The sequence below is a fragment of the Armigeres subalbatus genome, chromosome 3, assembly GCF_024139115.2.
Source record: "Armigeres subalbatus isolate Guangzhou_Male chromosome 3, GZ_Asu_2, whole genome shotgun sequence".
Taxonomy (NCBI): Eukaryota; Metazoa; Arthropoda; class Insecta; order Diptera; family Culicidae; genus Armigeres; species Armigeres subalbatus.
Window position 1 is genome coordinate 241,293,841 of NC_085141.1, and position 12,632 is coordinate 241,306,472.

General features: G+C 40.2%; 1 protein-coding gene across 5 annotated transcripts in view; it reads left to right on the plus strand.

The window, feature by feature from the left end:
• Positions 1 to 12,632, plus strand: part of LOC134227325 (phospholipase B1, membrane-associated-like) — a 124,253-nt gene that overhangs the window by 58,023 nt on the left and 53,598 nt on the right. The window lies entirely within an intron of this gene.

A 12,632-nucleotide genomic window follows, 5' to 3' on the forward strand; every position in this document is an offset into this window, starting at 1 on the left:
TTATTTTCTTCGTTTGAAACCAAAGTTTTTGAAACCTTGGGAGTTTCTGTTGAAACAAATTTTGGTCAATTTTCCTTCATTGCAGCCTTTTTGCCTTTTCAATGCAATGGGCAGCAAAAGAATTTGTTGAAAGCTGATCTTCAAACTCTGACTCGCAACAAATCAAATCACCAAACACCGTTCATGGAATAATGCTCAAAGCAATTCCAACGGCAAAATTTTATTTGAAGATTGTTCTGCGGGATATTATACTATTCAATATCCCAATGGCCCTACTTGTTTTTCTTCCAGTCGAAATCCTTCTACAATTGATTTAGTTTTAACGGATTCAAATCAGCTGTGTGGCCAATTGGTAACTCATGCTGACTTTGACTCTGATCACCTTCCTGTGACATTTGAAATCTCACAAGAAGCCATTTATAATCCAATCAGCTCTACTTTTAATTATCATAGAGCTTATTGGGATTTATATAAAAACATATATCGATAGGAATTTTGATGTTGATATTCCTCTCGATACCAAAAGTGATATTGATAATGCTCTCGTATCTTTGACAAATTTAATTGTCGAAGCCAGAGGCATTGCAATTCCGAAATGTGAAGTTAAATTCAACTCCATTATTATTGACGACGATCTTCAGCTACTGATCCGTCTTAAAAATGTGAGAAGAAGGCAATACCAAAGAACTCGCGATCCCGCGTTGAAAGTTATTTGGCGAGATTTGCAAAATGAAATTAAAAAACGTTTCGCTATTCTGAGAAATACCAACTTTGAGAATAATGTCTCGAAGTTGGATCCCAGTTCGAAACCCTTTTGGAAATTAACGAAAATTCTTTAAAAACCTCAAAAGCCAATTCCAGCGCTTAAAGAGGGAAATAAAATTTTATTAACAAATGGCGAAAAGGCTCAAAAACTTGCTCAGCAGTTCGAGAGTGCCCATAATTTTAGTCTAGGTCTCACTAGTCCAATTGAGGATCAGGTTACATGAAGCTTCGAAGACATTCTCAACCAAGAGAATGTTTTTGACTCTTCGTTGGGAACTAATTTGGATGAAGTGAGATCTATTACTAGAAAATTTAAAAATATGAAAGCTCCGGGTGATGATGTTATTTTTTACATACTTATCAAAAACTTCCTGAGAGCTCTTTATCTTTTTTTGGTTAATTTATTTAACAAATGTTTTCAATTGGCATACTTCCCAGATAAATGGAAAAATGCCAAAGTTGTTCCAATTTTGAAGCCGGACAAAAATCCAGCTGAGGCTTCTAGTTATCGCCCAATCAGTTTGCTTTCTTCTATAAGCAAACTGTTTGAAAAGATTATTTTAAATAGAATGATGGTTCATATTAATGACAATTCTATTTTTGCTGATGAGCAATTTGGTTTTCGACATGGGCATTCAACCACCCATCAGTTATTAAGAGTAACGAATTTAATTCGGCTCGACAAATCTGAAGGATATTCGACTGGAGTTGCTCTTCTTGATATAGAGAAAGCATTTGACAGTGTTTGGCATGAAGGTTTGATTGTAAAATTGATGAATTTTAATTTTCCTCTGTACATTATTAAACTGATCCAAAATTATTTATCAGATCGCTCACTGCAGGTAAACTATCAGAATTCTAAATCTGATAGATTACCTGTAAGGGCTGGTGTTCCCCAAGGCAGCATACTGGGGCCCATTTTGTATAACATTTTTACTTCTGACTTACGACACTAGGAGATCGCAGCAAGCCATGCGCGCGGATGGTTGCTTTTAAATTTGCTGTCACGTTTTTGTTCGTTTCCGCAAGAAATAGATTCGGCTGATGTATATTTTTTGCATATGTACTAGAAGAAAAAAGTTTAAGTTATCTGAAGTTTGAGATTTACGAGTTTGGTGACATTTACTCAAGTGTATTCTTATTAGAGCGCGCGAAATCGTTTGTGTAGTTTGTATACGCGGATGTGTTTGGTGAAAATATGTTTGAATGTGTAATAATACCAGGAAAATATGGACAATTGCTCGGATTAGCGCTGGAAGAGTAGTGATTTTTTTCGTGGACACTAGTTGTGGTCTTTTCTTCCTCAGTTCATTTATACGGAATTTGATCAATTTGGTGAGATTGTTTCAATTTGTTTTTATATGATTCCAAAACTAAATACGCGCTGGATTTAAAAATCCGGAAGTTTGTTTATGGATCCATTATCCAATTGATAATGGTAGCATAAACAGGCGGGGCTTATTGCAAGTGAAAGTAACCTCGGACTGGACGTGAGTTACTAGGCAGTCTGAAATGGGTTACTGGAGCGGCATTAGAGCTAACACCTTCTAACTCCCGGGCTAAAGCTTCCATAATACCACTGCCGGGCAGTGGGGGTTTGATTGAAACTACACACACACACACACACACACACACACACACACACACACACACACACACACACACACACACACACACACACACACACACACACACACACACACACACACACACACACACACACACACACACACACACACACACACACACACACACACACACACACACACACACACACACACACACACACACACACACACACACACACACACACACACACACACACACACACACACACACACACACACACACACACACACACACACACACACACACACACACACACACACACACACACACACACACACACACACACACACACACACACACACACACACACACACACACACACACACACACACACACACACACACACACACACACACACACACACACACACACACACACACACACACACACACACACACACACACACACACACACACACACACACACACACACACACACACACACACACACACACACACACACACACACACACACACACACACACACACACACACACACACACACACACACACACACATTTTTACTTCTGACTTACCTGATTTACCACCAGGGTGTCAAAAATCTTTGTTTGCAGATGACACAGGTCTCTCAGCCAAAGGGCGTAGCCTTCGTGTCATTTGTAGTAGATTGCAAAAAGTTTGGATATTTTCTCCACTTACTTGCAAAATGGAAAATTTCTGAATGCTTCCAAAACTCAGCTTATAATTTTCCCACATAAGCCGAGAGCTTCTTATTTGAAACCTTCAAGCAGACATATTGTCACTATGAATGAGATTCCAATTAATTGGTCTAGCGAAGCTAAATATTTAGGACTTCTTTAAAAGTCACATTGAAGGCATTCAAGCCAAATGTAACAAATATATTAAGTGTCTATATCCACTTATAAACAGAAAATCAAAACTTTGTCTTAAGAACAAACTTTTGATTTACAAACAATTTTTTAGACCTGCCATGTTGTATGCTGTGCCAATATGGACTAGTTGCTGCAATACCAGAAAGAAGGCACTTCAGAATATTCAAAATAAAATTCTGAAAATGATTCTGAAGTTGCCTCCGTGGTATAGTACCAATGAACTTCATAGAATTTCTAATATTGAGACATTGCAACAAATGTCCAACAAAATAATTCCCAATTTTAGACAAAAATCGTTGCAATCTTCTATAGCAACGATTAGCTCCTTGTACCCTTAGTATAAATTAGGTTAAGTTTAGTTTAAGTTGAAAACATTGTAATTCCTTCATGGTTCAATTCAACCAGAGGGAAACCCCTAACTGCCAGAGGCAATTGAAATTTTTTAATAATAACCAAAAATGTAACATGGCAAATAAGGATGATAGTGTTAAAACACGGAACACCCAGTCTAAGAGATGAATGCATGCATTAGATAATTAGCAAATAAAATTAGTTAAAAAAATGTGTCTTTTGAAATCCGTTTCAGTCTGCTTTTAGAAATCAAGGATTGAAAGGAGTGATTGAAATAATGAATTCATGCGTATTGATAAATCCGGACGTGTCGGAGAAATGTTGAGTTTTTTTTTATTTGACGGGAGTCGTCCACAACGTGTCTTTTTATACAATTCTGTTAAAAAAAAGATAGTTTTACGAACTTGTTTTTTCTACAAAAATGTGAATGGTTAAAAAAATACATTTGAAGACAACCTTTACTAGAAACTGAAGGCAAGTTTTGCTACTTGTGTACAATTAATAAAGTGATACCATTTACAATATGTGTATAAGTATATATCGATAGGCTGAGAGCAAGCAATGCTCTTTTGGGGTGTAGCAACTCAAATCTAATGAAATTGTAACTCTGATTGCTAATTACGAATCATTTGATTTGAATTAACTTAACTGATAAACAGTTATTTAAAATCACTTCAGCATGTCCGTAAATCGAAGCAATTGTAAAAACTTGCCTCGAAGTCTGGACATAAAGAAAATGTAATAAAAATTATAAAGCTATGAATTTTCAATTCGTGACAAAGAGTGCTATCATACTATGTTAATAAATTACTAATACCCCTTGCAAATGATAGAATATAGGAAATATGAGCTTAGTTTTTCTAATGTTGAGTCTTAAGCTGCATTCTAAGAAAAACGAAATTCACCGTTGATTATGACATGCTTTCAACTTTTACCTCTAATTTTCAAGTTTTTACCACATATCACGGATTACTTACATTTGTTAAAATGATTTCAAGTCTAAGAATCGTTCCCTGCATTGATAACCCAAGAAATACTTGTTGAGATGGTAAATAAAGTCAAATAACAATTGAAGTGTCCGGCTTTCGAAGCGTTTGGCAATTCGAAGCAAAACGGTAGTTTGATTTAAAATAAAAACAATCGAACGAACACTTATTATTTTAATTATCGATCGCACTTCACAACTGGATGTGAACTGAATTTCTTTTTTCTGATTAATTTACTCACCCGCACAAAACAGAACTAAATTTCGATGACCGGCCGATCGTTTTGTTTTCCGCACAAAGCATAACTAAATTTCGATGACCGGCCGATTGGCCCAAACGCTGTACCATCAGAGTCTTCTGAACGATGTAGACTGACGCTTTTATCGCCTGACCACGCCATTATCTTCAAGAAACTCCAATTCACAGATTTTACTAAACACAGAACAAGTATAGATTTTAGAATATTTAGGAGATCATAAATCAAAATAGGACCATTGCTTGTAAAAACACACAAATTATGAAAAGTTGTATTGTTACAGTTACGCGATTAGAATAATTTAGCTGTCATTAAAATGCATTAATAAGGAATCCTTTTGGTACAAAGTTGCAATTTTTGGTATGGTTTGTCGCCCTATGTCCTCGGAAGGTGGGAAGGGTCGACTTCGCGCCTGCTTCCCTCTGCACGACTGGTATCAAGAATGATGATGCCGCGTGCACCCCAAATTGACCTTTCTGCGATAGGGCCTATTCGCCAGCACACAGAGGGACTTGCCGACGTGAGGCCTACGCCTGCCCCAGCCTTGACGAGGACCCCTTTTCGTCCTCGGGCTCGGAACCCGCCCGGTTGACCGACGCCGCGAAAGCGACGATACCATGTTGTTCTTCGCGCGGCCACTTGTTCGATAAAAGGATCGAGTTCGACCACAGAGCATGACAACCGGTATGACCCATGAAGCCGACACCGATCCCTTGGACCACCTCTTATTTGCGCCTGAACTAGCCATCCTTGAGTCCACACGTCACCTTCTGTGTAGTTCCGAGACGATTTGGGCGATAGCCGATAAAACGGGTTTCCAGCCAGCTTCATCTTTACACATCCTCCGAACTAGGTTGTCCGGGGTAGTGTCCAGACCACATGTAGGTTGTCCGGGGTAGTGTCCAGACCACATGTGGCAAGCATGTGGTCACGCATTGCGCGAAAACGTGAGCACACGAACAACACGTGTTCCGCAGTTTCCTCTAAACCTGCGCACACCAAACACTCGAGCGAGGCCGAGCAAGCCAGCTGCGTTACCTGCACTTTGATTTTGCAGCACGCTTAAACGCCGGGCACATCGAACCCCCCATGGGGTGCTTGCTGCTGGAACAAATCAAACAATTGGGAGGGTTCGTGTAGCATTGTGCCTTATGTCCCTCCAATCCGCAGCGTCGGCAGAGATTTCTTCTGTCAGGGCCTTTGCAGTCCCATTGCTTGTGCCCCGGTTCCAGGCACTTGAAGCAAACTTCGGGTTGCTCGTATATGCGCACAGGGCATACCGACCATCCCACCTTGACGCTCCCTAACTTGGCTACCTTGGAGGCGTCCGCTGCAGATAGCCGAACCAATGCTACCTGCGTCCCTGCCGGACCTTTCCGTAGCCGAACGGCTGCGGTGAGCGTCTCCACTTCACACTGTCGCCGCAGTGCCGTGACGAGCTCTTCGACTTCAGTAATCTCGTCCAGATCTTTAACCCTTAGATTCACCTCCGTCGTGAGTGCCCTCACCTTGACCGTCTCGCCTAGGACCTCCTCCGCCAACTTCTTGTAGGCGTCGCCCTTTGGCGAGACGCCCCGCTTCAGCTCGAGTATCATCTCGCCCATCCGGGTACGTCTTATTCGACGTACGTCGGCGCCGAGTTCGCCGAGCTTGACGTCACTCCTCATCGCCTTCAAAACATCCGAGTACTTAGCCTCGTCCGCCGTGATGACTAGGGCATCGCCCCTGGAGCGATTGGCGCCTACCCTAGACTTCTTGCTACCCTCATTCGCCTGGGCCTTCTTTTCGGCCCTTGACGTCTTCGGTTTCCTCTTGTTCTTGGCCAGGGTCCAGGAGGCGTCATCCCCCTCTATTTCCCTGGTCTGGTGCGGCTGAGAACTTTCAGCCTGCTGTAACCCCTTACCACCGTCTTTCCTGAGTGGACGGACCTTTCCAGGTCCTTCCTCCCCCGGTTTTGGAGGTACTTGACCGGGGTTCAGCTTCCCAGCCCCACTACCCTTGTTCGGGGTAGTAACCCTCCGCGTTTTGGAGCGGCCCCCGGGGAGCTCATCCCCTGGAGACTGTCTCCCCCGTTTTTGTGTCTGCTCCGTTGGAGCAGTCACCCCCGACGTACCCGCAAATACTTGAGCCTCAGTCTGGGTAGACTTTGGCACCACCGTCTTCGCTGGTACGCCTTCGGTCGATTCGACCTTGCCCGAGTCCGCGAATCCTTGGGCCACAGTCTGGGTAGACCTCGACTCCACCGATTTCACGGGTTTACACTTGGCCGTCCCGACCGCCCTCTCCAGCTTGGCGTCCAGCATCGACTTTCGAAGTTTCTGCAAGCTCCTCTTGAGGTCCTTGCTGATATTATGCTTCGATGACGCAAAGTCGATGATGGCGTCCTGCTGTTCCGTCGCCACCTCGAAGCCGAAAGCCCATCGCGTTTGCGGTTCATCGCCTCCACAAGCCATGGGCCGTCAATAATCCCTACCGGCGTTTTTCTAGCCGAGAGGAAGGTTGAGTGACCCACGCTGGCGCTGCGCACTGAGCTGCCGACTATTGCCTCTGGCCTCCTAGGCGGAGACCTGAACAACCCACCTCTTGCGAAGGGGTTGTCGCCTACACTACTACCACTAATTGAAGAATTGACTTGGTTTTCCATTTTGGTCCCACGAGTTGCTCGGGAAAAGAGGTCCACCACGTCAGAGTCCAGCATGACGCGGTAAGGGACAATTACTGTGGAGGGTGCCCAGGTACCCCACAGGCTCCGTTAAAGGTCTAGCTTATTATTTCACCCCCCTGGCCATGCTTCCCCTCGGCACGGGTCGCTTGACGCCTTGGGATTAGGGGATGGTCCCGGTCTAACTCGCAGTGGCCATGGGGAGGGGTCTGTCGTGACCCAGACGAGGTTTCTAGACTCGTCCGTTCGTCGCAACAATACTCAGCAAACTGATTCGCACTTCGTTTTCTTTGACACGATCATTCCAAAATGTTTTCGTGATGGGTTGAATCAATATGTCTTAAAACCAAGGTAGCTCGCTACACATTAAAAATAAACACACAACAAGAGAGTATACTATAATAAGAAATTTACTGATTGCTAATATCACAATGCAGTAGAGTGGACAACTTTTTTCGATATTTTATAGACCTGATCTTATCTACTACATTCTTCTCCTCCTCTACTCTCCGATGTGTAATAGACGTAAAATGACTTTATAGCTATATATTGTTAGTCCTTGAATCCTTTTCTTTTTTTTTGTTAAATAAATAACAATTTTAAAATCCAATCCAAATCCAATCCAAATCTAATCCAAATTCAATCTAAATCAAATACAAATCCAATCTAAATCCAAATCCAATCCAAATCCAATCCAAATCCAATCCAAATCCAATCCAAATCCAATCCAAATCCAATCCAAATCCAATCCAAATCCAATCCAAATCCAATCCAAATCCAATCCAAACCCAATCCAAATCCAATCCAAACCAATCCAAACCCAATCCAAACCAATCCAAATCCATCCAAACCAAACCAATCTAAGTCCAATCCAATCCAATCCAAACCAATCAAAACCAATCCAAATTCAAACCAATCCAAACCAATCCAAATCAATCCAAATCAATCCAAACCAATCCAAATCAAATCAAATCAATCAAACCAATCCAAACCAATCCAAACCAATCCAAATCAATCCAAACCAATCCAAACCAATCCAAACCAATCAAATCCAATCCAAATCAATCCAAACCAATCCAAACCAATCCAAATCCAATCAATCCAAATCCAATCCAAACCAATCAAATCCAATCCAAACCAATCCAAATCAATCCAAACCAATCCAAATCAATCCAAATCAATCAAACCAATCCAAACCAATCCAAACCAGTCAAATCAGTCAGATCCAAACCAATCCAAACCAATCCAAACCAATCCAAACCAACCAAATCCAATCCAAACCAATCCAAACCAATCCAAACCAATCCAAATCCAATCCAAACCAGTCCAAATTCAATCAAAATCCCAATCCAATCCAAACCCAAATCCAATCCAAATCCAATCCAAATCCAATCCAAATCCAATCCAAATCCAATCCAATCCAAATCCAATCCAAATCCAATCCAATCCAAATCCAATCCAAATCCAATCCAAATCCAATCCAAATCTAATCCAAATCCAAATCCAATCCAAATCCAATCCAAATCCAATCAAAAACCAATCCAAATCCAATCCAAATCCAATCAAAACCCAATCCAAATCCAATCAAAACCCAATCCAAATCCAATCCAAATCCCATCTAAATCCAATCCAAATTCAATTTAATCCAAATCCAATCCAAATTCAATTTAATCCAAATCCAATCTAAATCCAAACCAAATCCAATTCAAATCCAATCCAATCCTAATCCAATCCAAATCCAATCCAAATCTAATCCAAATCCATATCCAATCCAATTCAAATCCTATCCAAATACAATCCAAATCCAATCTAAATCCAATACGAATCCAATCCAAATCCCATTGAAATCCAAAAACAATACAAATCCAATTCAAGTTTAATACAAATCCAATCCAAATTGAAGGCCAATCCAAATCCATTCCAAATCTTATTCAAATTAAATCCAATCCAAATTCAACCTTCACCCAATTCATACCCAATTCAAAACCAATCTAATTTCAAAACAAACCAAATTCCTCACAATTCTATCAAATTTAACATAAACCTTATCACCATCGAATCCAAATCCGAAGCCATTTCAATCCAATCCAAACACTATCCAAACTTTATCCAAAAGAAATCCAAATGCAATCAAAATTTTATCCAAGTTCAATCCGAATCCATTCCAATCTCCAAATGCCAATTCTTATTGCGATTCCCATATTCATTCTTCAAATTTAAAAATAAATCAATTCCAATCTACTGTTACCTTCGAGTTTGCTTCCAGTTTTCCAAACGCTTATACGGTCTCTGAAACACATCTTCAAATCTAGAAACTTTTTTCAAATGGAAGTAAACAAAATATTTGAAACCTAATTCCAAAACCGTTATTTTCATCGAATCTTAAAATATCGTTTCAAAGTTTTGTTTTTGCTTCAATCAAACATGTTTCATTTCCGATTCAATTCAAACTTAACATATTTTATATAATTCTTTTTTCAACTTGTCTTCGCTTTGTTTTTTTCTTCCGTCGAGTGGCCTAGCGGAGACGCATTCTTATAAACTTTCCATATTTTTTTTCACTTTTTTTTTTTTTTAGCACGATCTCTTTTAGTACTTTAATTTGTATTTTACTAAAAGAGATCGTGCTAAAAAAAAAAAAAGTGAAAAAAAATATTGAAAGTTTATAAAAATGCGTCTCCGCTAGGCCACTCGACGGAAAAAAAAAACAAAGCGAAGACAAGTTGAAAAAAGAATTATATAAAATATGTTAAGTTTGAATTGAATCGGAAATGAAACATGTTTGATTGAAGCAAAAACAAAACTTTGAAACGATATTTTAAGATTCGATGAAAATAACGGTTTTGGAATTAGGTTTCAAATATTTTGTTTACTTCCATTTGAAATAAGTTTCTAGATTTGAAGATGTGTTTCAGAGACCTGATCTTATCTACTACAGGGTCGTCAAGCCCTTGGACAAAGTCCCTGCTGCCCCCCTGCTGTGTGTGCATGTGTGTGTGTATGTGTGTGTGTCTGTGCGCACCAACCCAAAAAAAATGTCACTCATTTTTCAGGTACTTATCCTGAACCGATTTTCTCGCAACAAGTTGCATTCGACACAGGATACTCTACCATTATTTCCTATTGAAAATTGGTTAGATCGAACTATCGGCTCGGAAGTTATGGCCAAAATACCACTTTTTTTTATAGAAAAAATGAGTAAAAAAATGTCACTCATTTTTCAGGCACCGATTAAATCGCAACAAGTTGCATTCGACGCAGAATATTCTCTCATTGTTTCCTATTGAAAAATGGCCAGATCGGACTATGGGCTCAAGAGTAATGGCCAAAATACTATTTTTATGATGCACGAGAAAGGCACCATCACCGCTAGGTGGATTAATCAGGGTTTTTTTATGTCTATCTTCAAACACAGTTGATGTTTTGATAGTCCGTTTTGGTAGAATGTGAAACACAGAAAGAACTAAGATAGAAGTACAAAGTAGGAAATATGCGAGCCTGGAATTGAACCCGCGACCTGCTGCTTATAAGGCAGAAGCGGTAACCACTGGACCACCGGGCTCGTCTTTTTTTTCTTTTCTCATTTTTATATGCGCGAGAAAGGCTCAACCAACGGTAGGTGGATTAATCTGGATTTTTAAATGCTCTATAGTTGGATGTTGATCGAATGCTAATTAATGACTGCTTCGTATGTACCAACGTTGTTCTGTCTAACATTATGCGAGCTGCCGAAATGACGACCTATTTCGACGGCCTTCTCTGCAGGAGAAGGTTTTCAGATGCCCGGCTATGAAGATGCAGTCGTTCATGTTGGTAATAAAGATGTAAAACGATGCATGGGCTTCGGACCGTGTCAACCGGGTGGGACGGTAAGCTCGGCATGGTAGTATGGTATGGTGTTATGCCAATCCGGAGATGGTGAGTTCGATTCTTGATCCCTGCTTAGGATGTTTTCGGGTGGGAAACATTCTCGGCTTCTTGGGCATAGTGTATCCATTGTACTTCCCACACAATATATATGTATGTATACTAGGGTGGTTTAAAAAATCGATTTTGCTCCACAGTGCTCATCTGATTCTTTACCATGGTCTGAGTGTCCTCTGAAAATTTGAGCTCATTCGGATTAAAACTGATTTAGCGCAAGCCGTTTCAAGTTTGCATGCAAATTAGTATGGGGAAATTAATATTTTCACTATACTGTTAATGACGCTTCCCCATCAAGCGCATGTTAAAAGAAAACCTACATAGCTAAAGAAATACTCAACAGCTTTCACTCAGTACATTGTATACTCATTAGGGAGACCGTGGCAGGTTGGGCGAAGGGGCAGGATGACCGAGTGGCTTTTGTGAAAACGTTTTGAGGCACATTTAAGCCTCAATATAATGATTTTGGTGGGGTATTAGATCGCCCATGTACGGATGTACGGATGTAATTTCAGGTATTTTGGTTTTTCCGTTTGCATAGGATCACGTTGTTTGCTTTTTTGGTGCGAGTGAGTAAATTTATGTTAGGTAATGACATAATTGTGACACGAATAAATATTTATTACATTTCCAAAAACGTTGTACGCTGGAGAGGATATTAAAAAACCTACAAAACGGTATAAATGTTTCTAGAATAACCACACTTTTGTGTTTGTTAATTATGATTGTTCTCGAAAACATCTCGTGGGGTAGGTTGGCCGTGTGTGGTCTGTTTGGCTGAGCTGAAAACTTAGTAAATACCAATCGACACAATTTTTTACCGATTCCCCAATAAAAGCAGCATTGAAAAAATGGAAAATGCTTGAGAAAATTATTTCAAATGTAAGTATACTCTAGCAGAGGAAATGAAAGTAGCAAGAATTGTAAAAAATTCAATAAACATATTTAAAAAAGACTAAATAATAAAGAGTCAAGTTTTAAAATATGTCACAAGTGTGCTCAAGGCTTGTATATTTATGAGAGTGAAAACGGTTTTTTGAAAAGTCGAACCAGAATTAGTACAGAGGAAAGCAAAACTCGACCAAGCAGCCCCGGTTTCCTCTACTCATGCATTGACGGGTATAGAAATTAATTGATAACTGTGGGAAAATGCTAATAGAACACTAAATTGAAAAGCAGTTTTTTCAGAAAAAATATTTTAAGCTC